At 35.9% G+C, this 9,834-nt stretch overlaps 1 pseudogene; it reads left to right on the top strand.

The window, feature by feature from the left end:
• Positions 1-288: 288 nt before the first annotated feature.
• LOC119625124 (52 kDa repressor of the inhibitor of the protein kinase pseudogene) lies at positions 289-1,777 on the top strand (annotated as a pseudogene).
• Positions 1,778-9,834: the final 8,057 nt, after the last annotated feature.

Raw genomic sequence — 9,834 nt, 5'->3', positions numbered from 1 at the left:
TGAAAACTTATTTGAATCTATGTGAAAATAGAGTTCAACTAGTAATCATTAATTGCAGTTCTGAAGAATTCTTAGTCCTCTTGTCAGCAATTTGTCAGTGCTCATAGTGTGTTTGCCGTGTTATTGGTGGTACTGATGATTTCAAAACAGTGAGCTTAGAGAGAAAACATATCCTACCTGAATAAAGACTGGAATTTAAAAGCAGAAAAGCATGTGTAGCCTGCCCCTCCCTTTGTCACCAGCCAGGCTTCTCTCTCCAGCCAGACAGGCCTGTAGGCTACTCTGAGGATGTGGGATGAGGGTCTGGGTCAGCAGGCAGGCAGTGTGACAAGGTTGAACTTCAGCACTGTCCCCAACTGCAAGGGGAAGAGCAAGGAGTCTTACCTGGCCTTTTTCAGGTTCTTGGAGGTCGGCCAGATGCCAGGAGTGGGTAGAGAATTGTAGCAGAGCAGAGACTTAGAAGATAGAACACTTGATCAACTAAATAAACATTATCAATTATGTGCCAATTTGAGAACTCTATGATCTGTAGATCTTGTATTTACAGGGCAGTTCCTTGAGATAACGCAATATCCACACAATGTGCTCTTACTAATCATTTAGACAATCCACATAGTAGACACAGAAAATGAATAAAAGAATTGAGTGAAGTAGAAATCAGGACATGGAAACAGGAAAAAAAAAAAAAATGACCAAACTTCTCAACAGGAAAAGGAAATAACATAAAGAAACTAGTAACAGCAATGCTCAGAATCCCAAGTGCAGAAGGAGATGAGGACATTTTATCTCTAACCCTTGAAGAGAAGCAAAACAAAGAATACCTAAAATTTCGATTCGAAATTTGCATTCTTACAGGAAAGCAAAACATACCTCTGTATAAATATGAAGCTGATGAAATCCCAGGTCTCTTTACTCCTGATAACTTCTAAGAACTGCTGGAGTGGCTGATAAATTCTGGCGAAGAGGTCCCGAGAAAGCACTTTGAGACAACTGCATTTAATGCACTGTTCTGCTAAGAAACCCATCAGAAACAGATGCTAGAGATCTGTGAGAGCTGTATTCAGGTAGAAATGTTCAGGGAAGTGAGAATCTCATTCTTCTTTCCCTTATTACTGTCAATATAGAGGACATAGTGGGGGAAGAGCATCACCTGTGTTGGCGAGGTTTGTCCATGAATCTCATAACCTGAAAGAGGATTTTGTAGGCTTCCCAACTTAGGAAGCTATGCACAAATTTTGGCTGTAAAATTCCACACTGTGGCAACTGAGAAGTGGGGGCTACAAATAGAATATTGTTACAGGCAGGCTTCCATTCTGTCCACTGAATTTTCTTCTAAAATGAAAGTAGTTGCTTCTAGACTTTTACAAAAATATCTCCAAGATATCTACAGAGGAGATATCTCTCTTCTCCTTATGCCTTAAATATGTGGTTGGTGGAATCACTGACTGTTATGGGGAGTTTCTGTTGCATTGGGAACAATTGAAGTTTGTTCATTTTTTTCTATCAATCAATTACCACAACTGCTTTTAGAACTTGAAATGTAATTTTTTTCTTTCTCTGAAGAGTGAAGAAAGGGGTAAAGAACTGAAGGAAATTTGCTATTCACCATGGACAGGAAGGCAGGATACTTTTGAAATTTTAGTGGGCCTCATGAAAGCACTTGTTTTATGTTTGCATGGTACAAACAGTGACAAATATTAGATGCAATAATAATGCATTTGTACTGTGAAGTACAGTAACAGGTTTTGATTTCATTGTTACCATTGTTGTTCTTTAAAATGTCCTTTTTTTTTTTTTTTTTTTTTTTTTTTTTTACAAGAGACTTTTGCAAAAATCTCTAGGGGCAAACCTCTGAGGTCTTGTCTGCAGCCAGTAGCTTGACTGCAATACTGGAGTCACTCAGTAAAAGGATGGAAAAAACATTGAAGTTTATAATGAGTTTTGGTATGAGGAAGTCATAATATGACTATGCAATTTGATATTCAAATGAAATTCCCTGGAAATTCCACAGAATTCAGCAAGGTAACCTGAAATTCCAACTACCCTATGAGAGTTTTTATAAAGAAAAGCCATGTTCGGCCGGGCGCAGTGACTCATGCCTGTAATCCCAGCACTTTGGGAGGCCGAGGAGGGCAGATCACGAGGTCAGGAGACCGAGACCATCCTGTGAATGGTGAAACCCCATCTCTACTAAAAATACAAAAAACTAGCCGGGCGAGGTGGCGGCGCCTGTGGTCCCAGCTACTGGGGAGGCTGAGGCAGGAGAATGGCCTAAACCTGGGAGGCAGAGCTTGCAGTGAGCTGAGATCCGGCCACTGCACTCCAGCCTGGGCGACAGAGCGAGACTCCACCTCAAAAAAAAAAAAAAAAAAAAAAAAAAAGAAAGAAAGAAAGAAAGAAAAGAAAAGAAAAGAAAAGAAAAGAAAACGCATGTTCAACAGTGGAGCACATTATTCAGGAACTTAAAGGTGGGTTTTCAGAACAGCACCTCAAAGCTCGAAAATACTTCTCTCTGTTACCGTCAGCCACAGGTCAGCTCAAATTTTATACATCAGAGGAACACTATACTGGCGTGTGTAGAAGTGACTTACCCCGTCCCAATATGCTCTCAGCCAAACTGCATTGTTGAAGAATCAAATGGAAAGACAGAGGGAAAAATATAGAGCTTCCATCCACCATTTATGAAACTCTCCACTTGACTAAATCAAGATTTTACTAATGTGTATGCGTTGCTGAAGGTCCTGTGTATTCTTCCTGTGATAAAAGTTGAGAATTAGTGGTATGAAAATGGACAAAGCATCTCAAAACATACTTGAGGAACCCTTCGACAGACCAAAGGTCGAGTAACTTGGCTTTGCTTAACATACATTTTGATCTAAAGCATGTTCTGGATTTAATGGTGGACACATATATCAAACATTATCCTACTAAGTCAGAATTCCCCACAGATAATTCAAAAATCATTACAGATACTGAAAAGCTTCTTTAAATGGACTTTATCTTACATTTGATATCTGTAAGGTGTATGCAGGTCACTCAGTCACTGAATATCTTTGCCTATAGGCCTCCCACTGAATACATTAATTACTGATAATCATACTATTTAAATGGCTCCTGTTTGAAATCTGATGCTTTGAGGACCTATTTTTTCTTCCAGAAGCTAGCATTGAAAACACCCTGTTTTATTTCTGCATGATCTCTGCTACTGGCACTCTGGAATTGTTTTAGTTAAGTCATTTTAGGTATAACATTTATTATCACTTTGGATTTGATTGTTGGATATTGAGTTATCAATTATTTGAAGAAATATATTTTGAGGAGGTGTAGGAGTAAGGAGTACATCTTATAATATGTTAAAATAAACCTTATAATTGACCTTCGACTAAGAAGAGTTTCGGGTATGTTGTTAAAACTCTGTAATTGACAGTTAAAGAATGACCAGAGTGAAAAGCTTGTGAGATCAAGAAACAAGGACTTTAGAGCAGGTTTTGTCTTAGTAAATGAACTTAAAGGAACAAGTTACAGTTGAAGTGTGAATGGAAAAGCCTGCTGTTGTTGTTCCACATTTGGTTGTTACTGTTTATATTTCTTTGTTGAAACTACATCATCGTATGCTTTTTAGCAGGAGTATGTAGAACACTTTATGGTCAAGGCAGAATCAGAGGTCGTGAATACTGACAACTGACTTGTCTGTTTTCTTCTGTCTTTTTCCATGACTATATCTTCTGCCTCATCTTGATTTATAAACAAAAGCTGGAAAACTACAAAAATAAGTGTTTTGTATTTTATCTAGAAATATTACAGAAAATATTGCTATTTTTGGTGAGGAAAATCAATTTTGTATAATTTATTTTAGTCTAAATAAAATGTAAATTTTGTTTAAAAAAGAAAAATATTCTGTATATTGTTTTTTATTATATATATGTGTGTAGCAAGTGATATTTCTTTTATTTCACCAAATAGATTAAATTAAATTAAACTGTTTTCTTCCTATTTGAAAAATGGCAAGTGGGAATGTCAAAAAGAGAGAGAGAGCGCCAAGCTTTCTTTATGTGCTTGTGAAATTTTTATTGAACAAGCCCATCAGGAATTTCCTTGGCAGTGTTTTGGCACATTATCTTCCCTACCCACTTCTCCTGAAAATCATCTACAAATACATCTATAACTGCATTGCTGATTCAGAAAGAAGTCAAATAAATCCTCAAAAGGGAAATATATAGTGAGGATCATGAATATAGAGTTGGGCAAGCAAGATTCAACTCCCTGACTGTTCTAAGGAACTCCATTTATCCATGGTTTGTTCCATGAACTTCATTTATATGGCTGTCTAGGACTATAGAGTCAAAAGACAAAGCCTAGGTCCTGCTGTGTCAGAAGTTTAACAAGAGAACCTCTGCATAAAGTCAGACCAGCGATGGTTACACTGTCTGTAAAATAATCAACAAGGAATAATTACTCTTTGCAGAGGTTCTGGGTTCAAGGGTAAAATATTATATCTCTTGAGACAATCTAACTATAACTCTTGTGAGATTTGCGGTCAAACCAAAGATCCATCCTACTGAAACTGAAGATGATCAAAGATAAAAAAGAAAATCTTAGAAGCACCCAGAGGGAAAAGACAGATTAAATACTAAAAACAACATTTAGATCAGCCAAATATTTCTCATCCTCAATAACGGAACCAAAAAATCTCAAAATAACATTTTCAAAATGTGATACAAAAATAAATCTTAACCTAGAACAGTATAACCAAGGAAGAGGGAGATAAAAAGGCATTTTCAGTGAGAGCTAAAAAGAGTTTATTACTAATAGTTTCTTACTGAAAGATTTTCTAAAGGATACACTCTGAAAGACTAGAAAATAATTCCACAATGAATATCTGTAATTAAAAAAGGAAAGAGTTACCAGAATATGTGATAAAAATGGATAAATTACCACAAATGTTGTTTGAAAAACCAAAAGCAATAAAATATGATTTGTGAAATAATAAAAATAACTAAAATAGTGGAGAATAATAGCATGTAAGTCAATGCTTAGACGTTAAAATTAAATTATTTTGTTTGAGAGGATAAAAATAATAATCTTTGAAGAGTTAAATATGCTTCTAACATTTTAGGGTAAACACTAAGAGTAACTTTCAAATTCACAGGGAGAAAAAAGTGGGATAGGAAAAAAGTTCTCAATCAATTCAAACAAATGGAAGAAAGGAGGAGGACATGTACACGTATTACAATTTGCCAAGCATTCTGGCTCCTCTTGTTGTTGACAATTATACTTCTCTACCACCTTGATGTCAGATTTATTCCTGTAATTTGCTCTGACCAATGGAATGTTATTGAGGAAGCTTTCTGGGCCAGGTAATGATTTGGCATCTTCCTTCTACCTCTGCTGTGAGACTGGCAGAGGCTGCTTCTGAGTCCTGGAGGTAAGGTAAGTGGAGAGACTGTGCATGGACTTACAAAGTGAGTGTGAAACACATCTTTGTAGTGGCAGGCCCCTGCGATTTTAAAGATTAATTGTTGCCAGAAGTACAATCTATCCTATCCTGACTGATAAGGGAGGAAAATCTTTCATAACGATCTTTGGAGCTAATAGCTGTGTGACTTTGGGCAAGTCACTTCACCTTTCTGGGTCTTTATTTCCTCTTCAGTGAAATGATGTATTATATAGACAGAAAAATCTCTTGAAGATACAAGGGAAAAAGAAAAAGCAGAAAATATGTTCCAATTTGTGTAAATAAAACCTTCAAAACCAAAACCATTTCAAATCATACGTGTGCATATCTGCATCTATACCTACCTGTTTGTAAATGTAGAAGAATAAATCCAGATGGATACAAACTAAATTGTTGACAGAGATTATTACTAGAAGGGGTGGGAGGCTTGAAGGAAGATAAAGAAGGATGTAATTTTTAATTCTATTAATTTATTATTTGAACAGTTCATACTTGATTTTTACATATTCAGTAAAATTTCTTTCACAAAGTGCAATAAAATGAATGTTGGTTAAAAAACAGCGATCCATAGTGATTAATGCATGAGAGAGAAATATGTCTTTCAGGTAATATCAATGGTTGGATGTTAAAGTTATATTATTTCATTTGAGAGGATAAAAACAGTTCATCTTTGAAGAGTTAAGTATGTCCCTAAAATATTAGGGACATAATTAGGGTGAACACTAAGAGTAACTTCCAAATTCACAGAAAGAAAAAATAAATGAAATAGGAAAAAAATTCTCAATCAATTCAAACAAATGGAAGAAAGAAGGAGGATGTGCACAACATGTATCACAATTTGCCAAGCATTATGGCTCCTCCAGTTAGATGTTTCCCTAAGTATTTTGTACCTTCAGGGTTATACTGATATAAATGAAGAATTGAATGGCTATTTTGAGACACTGTTTTATTGCTTTTTTCAATCATATTTTTCTGAAAAATAGTTTCAGAAAAAATAGTATTACGCTGAACTTCTTACATTTTTTTTCCTTTGCCCACCTTTTTAAAAAATATTTTTTTTCCAGTTACAATGTTTTAATTAATTCATTAATTTTTTATACTTTTAGTTCTAGGGTACATGTGCACAACGTGCAGGTTTGTTACATATGTATACATGTGCCATGCTGGTGTGCTGCACCCATTAACTCATCATTTACATTAGGTGTATCTCCTAATGCTATCCCTCCCCACTCCCCCCTCCCTGCAATAGGACCCGGTGTGTGATGCTCCCCTTCCTGTGTCCTTAAGAAGTCGTTCCTTCCCAAAGTTCAAGCTGATTGAACTTGAGACTCAACCAACAATTGAGCAATTTGAAATTAAGATTCTGGTGTCCAGAGTCGACAATATCTACTTTTTAAAAAGTTAAAGTAAAGTCTTATTTCTGTCTTATGTGCTATCGGTTGTACATGTACAAAAGTGTTTCATGTCCAGAGTGCTTGTGAAGACACATGCTCATATAGAAACTGTAGCTAGCAGTTGCACTGTTACTGTAAATTTTAGGAAAGGAAGGCTGAGAATCTTGTAGACAGAAGTGTGAATGTTCTAGGGTGGTTGACTGACATACTGTCTTTGAGGAATATTGGAAGAAAATATATAACCCTATTTCACAGAAACAGCATTATGGTCATTAGGAAACATTTTGAATTTAGTACAAATATGGCAAAGGATTATCAGGGTATATTTGTGCTAAAAATATCACAATTAATTCAGTATACATTTGGCTAGTGCCCACTATATTTCAGAGTAGTTCTGAAATTGTAGAAATTATTATGATGTGGTACCTGCTCTTAAGGAACTTATAGTTTAGGAGAAAAAGCACTCCTAGTCAAATAGTTGTAATTATAATAATGTGGTTCATACTCAACTTAAAAAATTTAACTTGTCTTTTGAAATAAAAACGTAAAGTTCACCTAGGAGGAAGTCATCATATAATTAAAAGACAAGATCTAATTTTTAATTTTATAGCATTGTAATTTTTATATATATACATATATATGTGTGTGTGTGTGTATATATATATATATATATATATTTTTTTTTTTTTTCCAGACAGAGTCTTGCTTTGTCACCCAGGCAATCTCAGCTCATTGCAACCTCCACCTCCTAAGTTCAAGCGATTCTCCTGCCTCAGCCTCCAGAATAGCTGTGACTGCAGGAGTGTGCTACCATGCCTGGCCAATTTTTGTATTTTTAGTAAAGACAAGGTTTCGCCATGATGGCCAGACTGGTCTCGACTTCCGGGTCCCAGGTAATCCAACCACCTCCTCTTCCCAAATGGCTGGGATTGCAGGAGTGAGCCACCATGCCCAGCCTACAATTTTAATAGTATAATTCTACATATATCCAAAGTCATCATGATTTCAGAAAGAGAAAAATAGAACTGAAAGACTGTCATAATTTTTTTAGTTATCTCTATAAATGAGTTTATGCATTCTAAACCAACCACAGAAAAAAGGAAAAAAATGACAGAGAATGTATCTCTGCTTCTTGATATGATTTCCCTATAGCTATTTTCATGGCCTAAGTCGATTAAGTGCTGGCCTAAGTATTGTGTGCCTTCAGGGCTATACTGATATGAATGAAGAATTGAATGGCTATTTTGAGACACTTTGTTTTTTTACTTTCTTTGGTCATATTTTTCTGAAAAAAGTAATTTCAGAAAAAATAGTCTTATTCTGCTGAACTGCTTACTTCTTAAGTAATTCCTTCCAAAATCTTTTCAACATTGTGAGGATCATATATTTACTTAGAAGAATAATTTTTATGAAAGTGATGGAAAAATGCTTCAATGAGTTTACATTTCAGATACTTTTCTGAAATGAACACTGATCAAAGCCTTTTTGAAATTATGACAAATTGAGAAGTCTTCTAGGTCTTGACTATTGATAATTGAGTTTCTCTGGTGATACACAGAAGTGGAAAGAGGAAAGCAGGTATTTAAAATGCATGTACATATAAAGATAATACAGTATAAGGGAATGAGCTGTGGACTAAGAACAGAAGATAGGTAAGTTATTCTCACTTACTAGCTGTGTGCTTGGAAAAGTCAGTTAACAATGCTAATTTCATAATTGAGATGGGGAAAGTGTCGATTTGGGGTCTCAATGAAAGAGAAGTCACACTCTGATGAATTATTTATAGAAGTATGGTCAGGATTAAGAGAATTAATAACAGATATCAACACATCTAAGACCTAAATATCATGGAAGCTATTACCACACTAGGCTTGAAAATCCAAAGGGAAAAATGTGTCACTGGAGCCTGGTGAGAATAGGAGCCACTGAGGAGGGGGACTCCCATCAGATGCTGAGGCCATAGATGGATACAGCACTGCAAGAACCGTGGTACTGACATAGTGAGGGAGCTGGGGAAGAATTACTCCTCCTCCTGCCTTCTGATTTCCCAGTCATTCTTCCCATTGGCTGAATCCAAGTAGAAGCTAGCTCAGATGGTATAATCAATAGAGTTCATTCTTTTGGGTCACAGGAAACTGAGAAGGGTAGACATTGAATGTTGTGGGAGAGGTTAATACGGAACATCAGGAGAAGGATATTAACGTCTGTTACTCATAATTGGTTCACATTTAAGTGAGATTTTGTACATTAAAGTTCTTTGTGAACCATGATAGTGCTGGCAAAGTCAGATGAGATGCTAATACATTTAATCAGTTTATAAATCCCTCCACTAGCATTAGTGAATAGCTGGAGGGACTGTACTGTCCCTTCTCCAGAGACAAAAGTGTTATACTCTTTTCCTACTTCTTTTCTTCTTCAAGGCTGCCCTTGAGATTTGTTTTGAGCACATTATTTTATTGGATAAAAATATTGAGTGTGGGAAGAAGGTTACAGCTTACACTGTGATTTGTCCTAGCAATCACACATCATAGTCCAGAAATGACCCTAATTGTAAATGGATTTTTTCACAAAGTATCTATCAGTTATATTGCATTTTCTTCCTCTAATGCTTCTGAAAAGTACATTTTACAATGACATACCTCATGATATGTTATTTATCATCAATGTTGTTCTGCTGTAAATTTTGTTCAGCTTAATAAAGGTTTATATTTCATAAAAGCCAGTAGAATCATAGCATGGGAAAAATGTTAATCTGACAGAAATACTTTATTGTCAGAGTTTCCTCATGTGAATCACAGACACTCTCCGTTGTTTTTCTGCCAGATGTGCCATGGCAAACCTGCTGGATCCTTGCAAAAACCCTAATTAGTGTCTTACTCCCATCAAAGCCATTTTCTGGGATGTTGCATATGCTACTTTGAGACCCAGCGCATAATAGCACAGTGACTTTTGTACTGATAATAAGTGAGTCAGTAACTGTCACAT

Source organism: Chlorocebus sabaeus, chromosome 13, assembly GCF_047675955.1.
Source record: "Chlorocebus sabaeus isolate Y175 chromosome 13, mChlSab1.0.hap1, whole genome shotgun sequence".
Lineage (NCBI taxonomy): Eukaryota > Metazoa > Chordata > Mammalia > Primates > Cercopithecidae > Chlorocebus > Chlorocebus sabaeus.
The sequence above is the reverse complement of the archived record's forward strand: the minus strand, read 5'-3'. Positions and strand labels throughout refer to the sequence as shown.